This window comes from Leguminivora glycinivorella, chromosome 9 (genome assembly GCF_023078275.1).
Source record: "Leguminivora glycinivorella isolate SPB_JAAS2020 chromosome 9, LegGlyc_1.1, whole genome shotgun sequence".
NCBI classification, from domain to species: domain Eukaryota; kingdom Metazoa; phylum Arthropoda; class Insecta; order Lepidoptera; family Tortricidae; genus Leguminivora; species Leguminivora glycinivorella.
Window position 1 is genome coordinate 10642986 of NC_062979.1, and position 16322 is coordinate 10659307.

Below are 16322 nucleotides of genomic sequence, written 5' to 3' on the forward strand. Positions count from 1 at the left end.
TGTAATAATAATCGTCGAGAAATAAACTCAACAACACTTATCTTAAAAGTAGGCCCTTAATATACAGGTTAATTATTGTCAGAGCCATTATTTTTTGCTTAATGGCTTATATAAAAGGCACAGTATTTATGTCTTTTCGGGCACGTAATAAAGGTAACTTTATTTCTCGTGTTTAATGAATAAAATAGATTACGTCGACAGTCCATTATCTCAACCAGGCAGGCAAGTATGGTCGCGCGATAAATGATAAAACATCAGGCCGTCCCTATGTAGGCGCGATGTTTATCATTGCATAGAAGATTTTAATTTCGCGCCTTTTTCCAGCCAGTATCCATACTTTATTATTTGTACCTAGCTAATGTAATGCCAATGTACCTCACTTGCCCATATTGCGCAAAAAACGTATAACTCTTATAACTTTTGTTATTTTTTTTCACATGCGTGTTTTTCTATAATAGTGTGTGGTCGAGTGATAAAGACATCAGGGAATTGGGACCCGACCTCGCCGCGTGGGCGGCCTTTACCAAATAAGGACTCGTTTATGCGACCGACGCGCGAACTCTCATTCGATTTTAGTTACAATGCGGCCTATTGAGGTTACATCCAATTCGGCCGGTCTATCAAATGCCGCATTGTATTAAAAGTTGCATGCGAGATCTCGTACCATGTAATACGGCCCTAAGTGAGAAATAGGCGGATGACGTAGTACCCTCTACTACTTACATACTTACGTAGGTACTTTTTGTGTTTCGTATTTTGATATTTGTTTTTTTTGAAAATCTATCTTACTAATACACACACGGTAAAAATATCATTAATGCATACGAATATCTCAAGAAGTTTTAGTACATTATTACAATTTAACACGGACTATTTCATGTCTACGCACTTGTCTTAATACAATTTCACCTATCCGTCCGCATGTAATGAAATTTTCTTATATCTTGGTTTTCTGACCAATTTTCTGTTTCTTATCTAATTTTGTTGGATTCTTGCGCATATGATTGCGAGTTTTGAACTCAGAAGCACATTATAATAAAGAGTACTATCGTACAGTATGACCTCACAGTTACCTCACAGTTACCGCCTGTCGAAAACGTAGTGCGCGTTCACCTACCTACACGAGCTTAGACTGTTGGCTATAGGAACGCGCCTCTTTCATATATTTGATCGTCAATGTCCGACATGTGTCAGAAGTTTAAGAAATAATGTGAGGAACTAAGAATACTTCTGGTTTTATTAATTAATTTCTAACAGATTAGGATAGTTAGCTCTTCTGGAAAAGCTCTTCCACTTCAGGTCACACAAAGCGCCAAGAAAAAACGATGAAGAAAATAATTTTAAAAATTGTTGAGAGCTATCGTTTAATTGTATGTATACTTAATAATTATTATGTACACTTTAATATATAAAGTAACATTTATTCTGGAGCTGGCTAAACGTCTTATAGACGCGTCGGGTGACCGGAAGGCTGGGGCTTACCTTTCCCAGCGCATCGGCATTGCCGTTCAGCGCGGCAATGCTGCCAGCCTTCTGGGCACCCTACCGGTCGGCTCACATTTAGAATCAATTGTTTATTTGTAGGGTTTTATTTTAGAGGTAGTTTTAGTATAGTGTTAGTTTTATTTATAAGTTAATAGTTAAGTTTTATTTTTTAATGCCCGGTTAATTTCGTTTTTTAATAATAAAATCCTATTTTGTAGAAGTTAATTTCAAATTGAAGGAGGGAGTTGCATAATAAAAACATTTTCACCACACCAACTGTTAAAGGCTTACTTTGCTATTCGAAAACAGATAGCAAAATTGCATTTTATCCACAAGAGTGCAAAGTAATTTCATAAAAATTTTAACTTGGTATCTTAAGGCTGACTGGTATAATTTACCTAAATGATGATGTTGAATCATAAATATTGGATAAATTGATGGATTTGATTTAGTTTGATGTTTTATAGTGAATATTTTGTTCGTGTCGATGTGGTGAAAAATTATGTGTTTCACTCGGTGGCAAAGTTTGTTTAACCTGCGTGCCTTGAAACCCTCGCAACGCTCAAGATTCCACTTTTTGAACCACTCGCTACGCTCGCGGTTCAATATTGGAATCTTTCGCTTGCTCGGGTATCAATATTGGCACGTGCGGTTAAACAAGAACTTTGCCCCCATGTAAAACAAATAACTATTTTTATGTAAAAAAAAAAACATTTATTGTTACTCACAAAAAAAAATGTTTCCGCCCGGGATCGAACCGGGGGCCTTCTGCGTGTTAGGCAGATGTGATAACCGCTACACCACGGAAACCATACCTGTAAGTGCCAAAATCACCAACAGTAGCAAGACATCAGTGAAAGTAGAGCAGACGGGGTAGGTAATTTTCAAAACGTCATATCTTGTCTCATGTGACGAGACGACATTCGAGAATGCATAATTTTAACTGCATAAACATCTACAATCTATAATCACTTTATTATAATTATAATTAAAAATCGAGATCGGGAGACAATCAAGACCGAGATATGAGCTTGCGAAAAATATATACTGGTTATTATTTTAAGATTAAAATGATACCGAGAGGTCATAAAGATATTTCTGTATGTTGGACAGTTGTAAATTATATCGATATAGGTAATGCAATATTATTGATAATAAGAATAGTTGTATTTATTTGTAATCAATATTTTAGATAAGGAGATGAATTTCGTATAGAAAAAACTAGCTAAAAGAAGTAGCTAATGACAGAAATGCTCGGGTCATTACGAAAGCGGAATCTTGATACTTATGATGGAAAAATGGTGATTTTTATGCGACTTTCGAAATTAGACGTTTTTCGGAATTACCCTAATGCACCTTAATAGGAAATATCATATACATACACCCATTTATTGATACTGTTTTGAAATGTTATCGTCAAAAAAGGCCAAACAGTGTTCTTTGACTGCAAAGATTGGTGGCACAAAATGTAACAACTTATATCAAGAGGAAGCATAAGATAAGATTTTTTTATACAGTATAATTTTTGCTAGTTAAATTATAAAGGAGAAACGTCGGATAGAAAAGTAGCTGAACCTGAATTATTGACATTGTTTAGTTTTTGCATATCAAAACCTATTGGAGAAAAATGCATAGGAACGAAACGGGTGCGCCAAGTTCATATAACTAAAATTGGTATATAGATTATTGGTAGTCCGAAAATATTTATCATACAATTTTACATTATAATGATCATTATTTATAACAATTTGTGACAATCCATCACAGAAAGGCCCTTATGGCAGGTATTGAGTTAGGTACAGATCCTAAATCTGCATTAAATAAGCTATCTAATACAAAAAAAATCATGGCCCTAGGCCACGTACTTTTTTTTTAAAAATTCATCAAGCATACACATGCTAAGTATTGCACTTTTGAGAAAACGTGAAAAGAAGTTTGAAACTCACTTTAAGGGTGTTCCCATTGGAAGTTACATAGATGACGATTGATTGTGTATCTCAAGGTACATTTCTTTGAGAATCAGTTGTGATTGTGTTTCATCGACTTCCAGATCATGAAAAATCAAGCTTTGATTAGGGCAAGTCGCTTATAAGAAAAAATTAGGAAAACATATTTTTTTGGCTTTTCTTCTAATATGTTGCTATCTGAACTATAGTACATAGTTATATATGTTTCAACTTACATTTAAGGATAGAAATAAAATCCCATGGTTCATTAAATATGTATATTTTAATCAGAATATCACAATTAGAATATTTAACATCTGCTCCTATAATAATAATAATTTTCGTATAGAGACTTCTAAATTATATTTAATCAGTCTACACATTTATAACTAAAGTGTCAGAATTATTCTGCATGTCTTATTTTTTTATTTATAAATTTTTAAAGTTACATAAAAATCACAAATTATTGACTCCCATACATTTGGGAAAAGGGCCCTTATGACCATCACAGATAAAAATTACTCATTGCTAATGTATTTTATTATTTTAGTTACTTATCTTGTATTATAACAGAATACCAAAGAAAAAATGTTATATGAAGTAAACTTAAAATCTTGATCATTAATCAGTAATTCTCATAAAACGTTTATTATAATTATTAATTCACACAGTACCTACCAGATCGATTTGTAATTCTTAATATTTGTTTTTTAATTATTTAAGACACTTAGTATATCGGAAGAAAACACATCTTACCACCGATAATGTCACCAATAAGGGACCATTCATAAACTACGTACCGTCAACTGCTGCAACATTGCCACGTGGCATCAACTGTGCCTAAGTAAGAGAGAGACAGTGGTAACGGCGGCATTAGTCAAAGGAAGAACATCTTCGCTTTGACACGCCGCCGAGTGAGGTTTGAAGTCAGATTGCACTTAGTAGCTACTCACGAGTAAGATTTTTATTTTAAAGTGACGACTAGGTACCTAAATCGGGTAATTTTTAAATTAGGTATCAAAGTACTTCATTGAATCGTACCTATATAACATAAACTAACTTATAAACAAAAGTTGTAAGTAATTTACAACATTTTTTAACAACAGTTTTCATATTTTCGAACGCGCTCTGGCATAAGGGCCCTTTTCTACTAAACTTTGAGCTGAATTTTAATATAGAAATACTTAACGTACACTACTGAAACCAAGCTACAATTGCACGTCTATTCGTATATTTTACTATTTTGCATAAATTCAAAAATCGATAATTTCGAACGATTTTACAAAAACGTCGATATCTCCGTAACTAGAAACCGCCATAAGGGCCCTTTTCTTATGGATTGTCACATTTTATGTTAATAACTATCGTAACATCGAATGACTTATGTTCATAATGTCATTCGTCATAAATACATTTTATACTAATGTTAATATTTATATACTTATTGATCATAACGATTGAAAGTAATATAATTTATCGTTATATTATTTTTAACAGAACAGAAATCACATGTGACAATCCAGTTAGGTGCGACGACGAGCGTTGCAAGGAGGAGCGTGTTAGGTTGACCGTGAGCAAACCAGAAACGACTTTTTAATGTAAATTGTATATGTCACTGTAAAAGCTCCAAGCGCGCTTCTATAAATGGCACAAGTTATTCATAGAACTTCCCCAAAACTTTTAAAATAATTTTATGATGAATAATTTTCTGCAACACAAAATTATGACTGGTATTAAATCTCTTCCTCCTACCCTTATCCCACGTTATGTGGGGTCGTTATGACTGTTATTAAATATTTGTATAGAATTTATGATTAAAAAATTTCGGCTAAATGATTATTATGAACAGTGATAGTAGTACTATTGATAATAATGAAACAAAATTATGATAAGTAAAATTATGAGAAATGATCATTCGGAGCACAAATCGATATAAACAATAATTTTATAACAAATAATTTTATAACAAATAATTTTATATGAGCCAATACGGACCCGAACGAAACAAATAATTTATCAATCTTTTTACATTAACATTTATTACCCTCTTATGTCTACGTCCTGCTTTTTGTATTTTACAAGCAGCATATCTTTTGACTTTTTTGTCACGCTCTACGCTATGTATTGTGTTATAGGACAAATTTCTAGCATATAAGTAGGTAGTACGTCATGATACAAATTATAATTTTTCATCTGAAATAATGCGAATGTTTGCGCCAATCACCAAGATGTAAATAGGAACGTCAAAACGTATCAAAACCATAACATGTTTTTAAATCTGAATCGGATTGCAGTTCACCTCACCATACTTTCTAATCTAAAATTAATGTAACGTGTATAAAGTGCTTAACTTTGAACGCTCTGCATATAGTTTCCGTGGTGTAGCGGTTATCACATCTGCCTAACACGCAGAAGGCCCCCGGTTCGATCCCGGGCGGAAACATTTTTTTATTTCATGTACAAATGTTGCTCAAATGCTTTTTTGGTTGTTTGATTTTTTTTTCAAAAGTTTCCGTAAAAGTGTTATCTTGACATGCAATAAATCTCATATTTAATAGTGTAAATTTCTATTATCGTGCAAGTCGACATTCTTTTTTCATAAATATTAATAAAATTATATGGTTTGCAGGGAAGTACACATATTGCCATGCATGATGGGCGCGATGTGGCGCGACATTTTCTCGCCAGTGAGATAGACTACCCGTCCCACTCTAATGAATACAGCTGAAAAAGGACGGGTGTTTGCTGAAAGCTGATGTTTGCCTCGAAATTCTATGGAATCTTATAGGTTTGAACTGCGCAATCTCCGTAGTATGAAAAATAGGAGCCGCATTTCTTGTTATCGCCTTGAAATATGAGAAATGGGGTGGTCTGGTATAACTTAGTTATCAGTGTTATCACTTTAGTAATTAAATAGTTAAGGTATAATAAAATTAACGCCAACATAATTCAATACCGTTTCTTGAAAAATAAATATTATAGTATATTCTAGCAATATTTTATAGTTTTATAGTATAGGTTTAAGATTATTTTGTTCTATATTTAAATTGATTAAAAATACATTAATATAACTTGTATTTTATGGAAAAGAATGAATATTAAAGATATTTTGCATGGTTAGGTATATGATTTACTCGTATTTACACAGTTCAAATTAATAGTTATTTGTTATACAAGGGGGCAAAGTTGTATTTTAACGCCGAGTGTGGAATTGAAAAACGAGCAAGTGAAAGGATTCTATAGTTGAACCACGAGCGAAGCGAGTGGTTCGAGAATAGAATCCTGAACTTGTGAGTTTTTTAAAACACGAGAAGTAAAATACATTTGCACCCGAGTGTAACACAAAACTTTTCCCCTCACTATAGCGAGGAATCTACAACGCAAAAAATGCGTTTATCACTGCTTCCAGTAGTTCCACAGGTGGTAAATCATCTTTATTACTAGATTCACCTACTTTTATCAACTTTAAAGCAGTTAATTTGACTTTATTCAAGGTCAAATTACTTTACCCACTAGTGGATAAAATGCGTTTTTACCCGCTGGCATTAAAGGACAAAACACATGTTTCCGAGCTAGTGAGGGGAAAAATGATTGTTTATACAGATATGAACAGACTTATACTCGTACAAATTCACCTCTCATCCATCGTTCGTAACTCGCATAAAATAAACATCAATCAACATCTAAACACACATATTTGCATGTTTGTTTAACTTATTTACCAATCTACGAATCCGATGAACCGGCGGTGCCTAATAGTTAACTTAATTATTCAACAACGTAAATATTGACCTGAACCGAAATTAAATTGATTTAGGAGCGTTTTAGATTACCAGGGAGCGTACTTTTTATGCCGATGACATTAATATGACGTCACGCTCCGCATAGGGTGATCCCAAATAGTTTTATTGTAAATTATTAATTATTAGTCGTCAATCATTTTAATCGTGAACAAATTACTTCAAATACAGTAGTCCATTTACATGTGGCATAAATAATACCTACTTGAAATGTGAAACGTGAATAAAATTATTTAATTTGTTTTTATACATAAATCTAATTAAATAGTATTGACAACACATTACAATAAATACGTAGAAAAGAGAATTCCTCTCTAACGTAAAGCACACCATCCTTCTTGCATTCATTACCATTCAAAGAAATTCATAACTTAAAATGATTAATGACTAATGATTAATAATTTACAATAAAACAATTTGTGATCACCCTATATGGAGCGTGACGTCAAAATGATGTCATCGGCACGAAAAGTACGCTCCCTGTAGATTACCAATCAAAATTGTATGAAATATAAATAAAATTATAAAGTGTATTAGCGCAATTGTAACAGTTCCGTTTCATAAGCGATTGTGACCTAGGCTATTCCTGATGATGGCTGTAGGTAGTAGGCCCTACTTAGGGTGTCATAGGTTCGGTGCAAATGGGTGAATCAACTTTTTCTTGCTTTTTGCAAGAATTACCCTTACTTATTATTAGGTCTACTTTTGTGATTTTTAACCTTACCATCGTGAATAAAGATCCTTATTTCACGTATACCAATTAGGGAAAAATTTAAAAACGATTCATTTTTAATTAAAACAATATGTGACCCAGTGGAAGAGACACTTTTTTCATACAAAAGTGAGGGACAGCTATGTCCACTGGGTCACTGCTCGAAACAAAGTTATAAAATAGGAAATCCTATAATTACATGTTGTATTGCGTAGTATTTGTCTTTAATATAATAAGTATACATTAATTAGACTAAATCCCAATTAAATTATCTGACCACATGTAGTCGAAGTATGCGAAATTTTGCTGGCAAAGAAAAGTTGATTCACCCAAATATGTTATATTAGATAGAATATATTTTGTAACTGTACAAATAACTACGAAAGTTTATCTAATTACAGATAAAATATATTTTAGAATGACAGAGTGTACATTTGTCAATTCGTGTTTTGTAATGATTGTTTCCTTAAACATAATTTCTCAATCTCTACTCTAGAAAATAATATTTGTAATAGGTAAATATCATCGCGTGTAATAGTTCTATATTTTAAAGCATGTCATAGTTTTAGGTGTAATTATTTAAAGTGTACTCATTTTGTTCAATTCTTATCTAGTATGTAAAACACAGCGTCGTCACATATTTAGATTCCCACCTTAGTCTAATTTCAAGGTTAATTTGCATGTAAATCCGCCCTCAGAGAAATTATTGTTTTAGGTCTCGGGCCCCCGTATAAATCTAAAGGTTTACCTTATCGAATTCATTTTCGCGGGTCGAAAGCTTTTAACGCCTTAGAGTGCGTGTAAAGATGACAGCGGTAGCGATTTCATACACAGGATTACCACGTTATCATACGTTGCGATTTGAACAAAATGGGCATAATCTTAACTCCAACTGACTGATGTAAAATTAAGCAAGCGAAGCGACGAAAAGTGCTGCAATTTCGGAAAGTAATTACAAAAGCGTAATACAGAGTACCATTTTAAATTATTTGGTGTCGGTACCCATCACCATGGGACCCCTCCCAGCGCGCACAAGTTTTTTGTAGAAATCACTAAAGCGTGTTGCTGACCAAATAGCTAGCGACTGCCTCGCTCAACGTGTCAATATTGCTTTAAAGATACAATGTCTATCTAATAGATTTAAGCAACCTAGTTATGAATTTGCATCCTCAGAAAATGTTCTCATAAAACGTAGTTTTTTTCCCCTAAAATAGTGTAGTTTAGTAAACAGAATCCTCAGAGCGATGGGTGGGTGGGCGAGCTTGAATCGACTTACCTGTAAACAAAGAAATTCTTCCATTAACACGATTTACTTGTTTTTCTTGTTTTATTATCTTGTTAGTCTAGTTCTACAAGACAAAACAATCCTTGTACAACTAGGTATTCAATCTCCACTTTGTAAGGTAACTTAAATTATTATTAAACTTTCGTTCTATTTAGCTATGCGCAATAGGTATGTATTTAAGCGCCGGGTACTTAAATAACGATATATATAATAAACAAATACTAGAGGTATGCAGTGAATTCCCTAAGTCTACAGGACATAAGATAACCTAGATATTATATTAACCTAAACGCTTCTCGGCGCTTACTCGAGCTACATCAATAGAGATGCGTGGCCGCAAAGTCTGCTAGTTTACGAGAGGCAGCACTGCAGAATACGATAAGGATAATAGGGCCGCTATTCTCGCACAATGTTGAATGCTGCGATCATATTAAATAGAAGGTTAGAACGTTTTTGAGCTACATATGTAGGTGTAACATAGGTGTGTTTATGAAAAAGCTTGTTTAACCAAAATCATATGGAATAGGATCTGAAGATAGTTTTCAAACGGCGCATTTTGAAAGTAGTTCTGCTTTGTGTTAGTTTAATATGTATTTTTTCATGATAACTCTTATATAAGTATTTATTATATCCACTTGTCAACGATGATCTGAAATAAACACACCATCTGGTTGTTCTGCAAGCCACTTTTTTAAATGTTTGCTCTATCGATTTTGCAAATGCAATCATCTTGATATTCATGATGCATGTAACAATTTTTGGTGAAATTGCGTACAATCAACATTACATTGGTTAATATCCAGTTGGGTTGTACGTCTATGCTGTAGGTTTGTAGGCTAGTATGTCACTTGAGCTTTATCTACAAAATAGGTAAATCTTTACAAAATCATGAACCAATTGTATTAAAGCCTATATGTACCTATATTTGTCATGAGACTTCCTAGACAGCAATAACGACGCCGTGTGAATTGATGACTGTTATTTAAAAAACCGGCCAAGAGCGTGTCGGGCCACGCTCAGTGTAGGGTTCCGTAGTTTTTCGTATTTTTCTCAAAAACAACTGAACCTATCAAGTTCAAAACAATTTTCCTAGAAAGTCTTTATAAAGTTCTACTTTTGTGATTTTTTTCATATTTTTTAAACATATGGTTCAAAAGTTGGAGGGGGGGGGACGCACTTTTTTTTCCTTTAGGAGCGATTATTTCCGAAAATATTAATATTATCAAAAAACAATCTTAGTAAACCCTTATTCATTTTAAAATACCTATCCAACAATATATCACACGTTGGGGTTAGAATGAAAAAAAATATCAGCCCCCACTTTACATGTAGGGGGGGTACCCTAATAAAACATTTTTTTCCATTTTTTATTTTTGCACTTTGTTGGCGTGATTGATATACATATTGGTACCAAATTTCAGCTTTCTAGTGCTTACGGTTACTGAGATTATCCGCGGACGGACGGACGGACGGACGGACAGACGGACGGACGGACGGACGGACGGACGGACGGACGGACGGACAGACAGACATGGCGAAACTATAAGAGTTCCTAGTTGACTACGGAACCCTAAAAACAGTACGATTGGATTTCAACAAAAGACAAACGCCTGAAGATTTGGTCTTTTAATAAATGAGTCGAGTTAAACGCACTCTTTAAGCCAGTGAGTAGATAAATCGTTTCGCTGACAGTTTTATTGGAACCCTTATAAATTACACGGGAAAAGTAGTTCAGCCGATCAGCAGTTTGGTGCCTCTCTTGCTTGAAAATTAATAGACTGCAGTACTAGCTACCCACCTACGTTAGGTACGTAGGTGGGTAGGTAGCACTGCTACAAATAGTTTATATATCTACAAGTGCATATACAATAATATTAACACAGTGTTGCATCAATCATCTGTCAGAGATGCGGTGGTCACTAATGACTAATGGTAATGACACATTCATAATATAATAAATAAGAAATATTATTTTTGGGTGCCAAACATGTTATTGTATATATCTGGAACCTTAGGTGTACCAGTACATAGATCTGTATGGCACCATATTACAGGTACTGTTAGAAAGCTGTTGACTTAGATACTTACAATAAAAAGCCCACTGTCGGTACCTAAGTTAAAATTGATTTAATATAAAATTAAAACAGATAATCCAATAAGCTGTGTGGTGACGGGTTAAGAATTTCACCACCCCCTTCTTCCCGTGGGTGTCGTAGAAGGCGACTATGAGATATGGGTTAAATTGTGGCGTAGGCGAGAGGCTGGCAACCTGTCACTGCAATGCCACAGTTTCGTTTTCTTTCAACCCCTTATTTGCCAAGAGTGGCACTGAAGCTTTAGTAGTTTCATGTGTTCTGCCTACCCCTTTATGGGATGCAGTCGTGATTGTAATGTATGTAATCCAATAAGCAAGTGTCAACTATGCTAAGCGAAGTGATAATTTACTAAAACTGAGGAGCCATTTTGATTCTTTGATAAACCTGAAAGGCAAGTGCAAGCAAATTTTCACAACCACTCGAGTGACACTTCTGGCCTGACCTTATTTATAACAAAGCTTACATCACGTTGGGTACCCATAATGGTTCTCAAGTACGGACCCCTCGCCAACATGGCTTTAATTAAAAGGAGTGTTAAATCTTGTATGCTATAAGGATAATATTTCTTTTGTAAAAGGAGTTATTCTTTTGCTTAGGATATAAATGGAGCCATTATTGAAGCAGTGTTATTATTATTATTAATTTAATACGAGGCAAAACCTTTCTTTGTCGAAAGCCGTAGTCCGTCGTTTAACAGTTTTATTGAGAATTTAGTTTCAGTCAGAGAACGTGATGGTTTTAGATGATATAAAAAAGGTATAATTTATATTTTGACTCGAAGTAATTTAAGACTTCTGAGAATGCACACGTGCGAATTACATACGATCCATATTTATAAGTAACTAGCTGCCCGGCGTACTTCGTATCGCCTTATACTTGGAGGCGCAAAACATGGGGCAAGGCAAAGAAGTGACCATTTTTACTTGACACAATTAAGTAGCTACATCATACATCATTAATTACATTATAGCGTACCTATTTAATATACACATACCCATAGCTGGGCATTAACTCGTTAATCCGTTAATCGTTAATTAACGAAGTTAACATTTCGATTAACGGATTAACTTTTAAGTTAACTCTAAAAAATGTTAACGGACTCGTTAACTTCCGTTAAATTTCTCCGAGTCCGTTAATCGTTAATTTAGCAGGGCAGCGCCGCGAAAAACACGCTACTGTAAAAGTCCGAAGTACGGAAAATCCTAGGATTTAACCGGTAAATTCCAGCTTTTACCGATTTTGATCGCCAAAAGCCCAAATATTACCTAAAGAATTGTTGTTCACATGGGTTCGCTTTTACCAACGTTGATTCGATGAATCCTAAGTTTTACCATGGCAACTGTTCTAGATTATACTGTGGTTCTAGTGACAGGGCAGCAAATTCGAGCCCAATTTAAGACCACATTCTCTTCCCTAGCTTCTACCCGGCTTCCGCCTGCTGTGATCTTGCAGCTCTCCTGACACAGTTCTTGGCAGTAGCTCAGGCAATCACTGCCTTCCACATGTAGCCTAGAGTTCAATAGGCTTGCTGTAATTCGGGCTTTTACAGTAACATAATACATTATAGTGGATTACTGATACAACTAAATATATACCTACAGTAAAAATATTTTTTTGTCACGCGTTAACGGATTATCGATTAACTTTAACTTACGTTAAATTTGTTGAAATGTATCGCATTAACGATTAACGAAGTTAACTTTTTTAGTAACGGATTAACGATTATCGAAGTAAAATATTTGATTAACGGTGCCCGGCTATGCACATACCTATTGAAGAGATAAGATGACTTACCTTTTTCCTCTTGTGGCAATCATCCGGTTATTGCGTTGTTTTAGTTACTAACTGTAATACTTTAAATTGCTTTTGAAATCAATTTGGAGTTTTTTTACCATTCATTTAAAATACACCATTTAAGCTAGTTTATTCCAACTACAAAAATATACTATTTTTATTTTATCTCAAAACACAAATAGTACGTTGCTTCTGGAAAGTTATGTATGAAAATATTGGCATATTTAATGGAAGATTTTTTTTGATTGGGATAGGTATGTACATTATAGGCCGAAGTTATTTTTCATCAACCCTCCCCATCTCTCCCCCCTCTGCGTCACCCCTCTTCCCCCCCTTAAATAGCCGAAAATGTGGTTTTTCGCGATTTCTAACAAAACAGTTGAAGATACAGAAAAAGCGTGTAGAAACAAAGTAATCCTTAATAAATTTACTACAAATCATTCATTGAAACTTTGGTTCTAGCACTTACAGTTTTCGCGTGATCCATCACGAAAGTTGGTCCTTTGCTGCAATTTTCTTTAGTGAATGTTAAGTTTTCTCCCAAATTGCTTACGAAATCTGTTTGATATTACTAAAATATTATAAACTGAAAATGAATTTCAGGAGGAAAAATCACTACCATGGGTGGAACTTGAACTCACGGCTTCTGGATTGAAACTCCAGGGCTCTACCAACAGCTACCAAAAGCTCATCCCCAGTCATCAATATACTATATGGATCAATGGTACTCCTAGCGACTACTACTGTGAAAATATTACGTCTTAAATAGTTATTGGAATTCCAAGACATATTGGAAATTCCACTCATGGTAGTGATTTTTCCCCGTTAATTTTATTTTAGTCATGTGTTACAATATTTTAGTCATATCAAACAAATTTCGACGATTTCGTAAGCATTTGGGCGAAAACTTAACATTCAATAAAGAAAATTGCAGCAAAGGACCAACTTTCGTGGCGGATCACGCGAAAACTATAAGTGCTAGAACCAAAGTGTTAATGAATGATTTGTAGTAAATTTATTAAGGATTACTTCGTTCCTACGCGCTTTTTCTGTATCTTCAACAGTTTTGTCAGAAATCGAGAAAAACCGCATTTTCGGCACTTTAAGGGAGGGTAGAGGGGTGACGCAGAGGGGGGAGGAGTGGGGAGGGTTGATTAAAAATAACTTCAGTCTATAACGTACATATTTCAATTAAAAAAAACCTTCCATTAATTATGCCGTAATTTTAGCTAATTTCCCCCTACTAAAATCACAGCAATAACAGATTTTTTTTCTGTTATGACAGCTCATTCTCATTCATTTCATTTCAAGCAATATTTTTTAGCCGCATTACCTGGCCGCTACATATTAAGGTGGATGATATACTGGCTCCGGTTGTGCGATGCGAATCGGAGCCAGTGTGACATCCACCTAATCAACTACTTGTTGCACGATTAGAGTGAGATGGAGCAATAGGTAGAGAAGGAGAAACATGTATTGCCTCACTCTATCGCTCTATCTCACTCTAATCGAGCAACCGATCGCCATGTGTGTAGAGATCTTGAGGATTGTGATCGTTTCGGTTTCCTTCGCCTAAGTTTTGCACGGAGCGAATGTAACTATTTATTTGCGATGGTACCGGTTCATCACTACTTTTGTGAAGTATAAAATTAATAGCTGTAACAAACTGTCAGATTTAGTTCGAGTCGGACAGCGGATTTAATTCGCTCCGAACCATATCCGGCCGTCTGTAGATCACGCGGACCAAATCCGACCGGTCCGGCCCGAACCAAATCTAACCGTCTGTTACAGCTATGCAGCTATTAGAGAAAATTTATAAATCTGGCAAGCAATTTGACAATGACAACTTCATAGACTACTTAAAATAGCTGTAACAGACGTGTGCGTTCCGATTTAGTATTATTTCTTATTTCTTTAACGGAATAATTACTAATTTTCACATTATTTTGCCATTCCTTATTTCTTTAACGGAATAATTACTAATTTTCACATTATTTTGCCAAGATAAATTAATAAAATCACAATGCGTTTGGAACGCATCCGTCATTAATGTAAGTTTGGAACGCACCTGTCATTAACGTCACGTCATTGTCAAGTTGTCAGGTAGGAACAATTTGTATGGGAAAAAAGAATCACTGTTTTCTAATTATCATCACAATATTTACGTGTTTTTACACTGCCTAAACCTTCTGCGGTCAAATACAAACATTTCAATACCAAAATTACGTAAATCGGTCCAGCCGTTCTCGAGTTTATAGGTAACTAACAAACGCATTTCATTTTTATATATATAGATTATAAATTTTGAATACATAAAGAAAATTTTTGTTTTCGTTTTCGTGAAATAATACCGTTCAAAGATACCTAATAGTTAAATTGCAATCAACCTTTAAGAATTAAGTAGGTAGCTATTAAAGAAATAAAGGCAATTCAAAACTTCATAATAACTCCTCAGAATTATAACAACAAAGTTTGTAATGCTATTTTAAATGATCGACCTGCAAGAGAGAAAATAATCCAATTATAATACGATTGTTACACAACTATAATGGAATGTGGCAGCATTGCCACACGTTATGTAATAGGATGAGACAAGACTTCTATTGTGTTACCCGCTCTGTGTTAGAAAAGGTATCCGTATCCGTACACTGGAAAATAATTACTGTACACCTTGAGTGAGATTTGCAAAGCGAAATATGAAATTACTAGCTTTTGCCCGCGGCTTCGCTCGCGTTAGAAAGAGACAAAAAGTAGCCTATGTCACTCTCCATCCCTTCAACTATCTCCACTTAAAAAATCACGACAATTCGTCGCTCCGTTTTGCTGTGAACTGTGAACGACGGACAAACAAACAGACACACACACACTTTCCCATTTATAACATTAGTATGGCTGGAATGAAACTGTGTTTTGTTTGAAATCACACGAGTAGAGGGATTGCCTCATGATAGCGAGTTTGATGTAATCGCGGATGGCATATTTGGCAATGGCAGCGTACGTGTAGAAGTGGCATTGCTAGTCACAAATAAGTACACCTAATTATATGGGCATGTCAAACAGTAATGTCGTTGGAATATGGTTGGATAGTATTTGACTTCATAATATTAAACATAAAAATTAATTACGATAAATATATTCCGACGTTTTGAATATAAGCGTCTAACTTTGTTAAATGCATGTAATATGTATTTAGTTCAGTCTATC

At 34.6% G+C, this 16322-nt stretch overlaps 2 non-coding genes across 2 annotated transcripts; one reads left to right on the forward strand and one right to left on the reverse strand.

The window, feature by feature from the left end:
• Positions 1-2222: 2222 nt before the first annotated feature.
• On the reverse strand, positions 2223-2295 carry Trnav-aac. Its single transcript has one exon. It is a non-coding gene; the product is annotated as a tRNA-Val (tRNA).
• Positions 2296-5801: 3506 nt separating this feature from the next.
• Positions 5802-5874, forward strand: Trnav-aac. Its single transcript has one exon. It is a non-coding gene; the product is annotated as a tRNA-Val (tRNA).
• The last annotated feature ends 10448 nt before the right edge of the window (positions 5875-16322 follow it).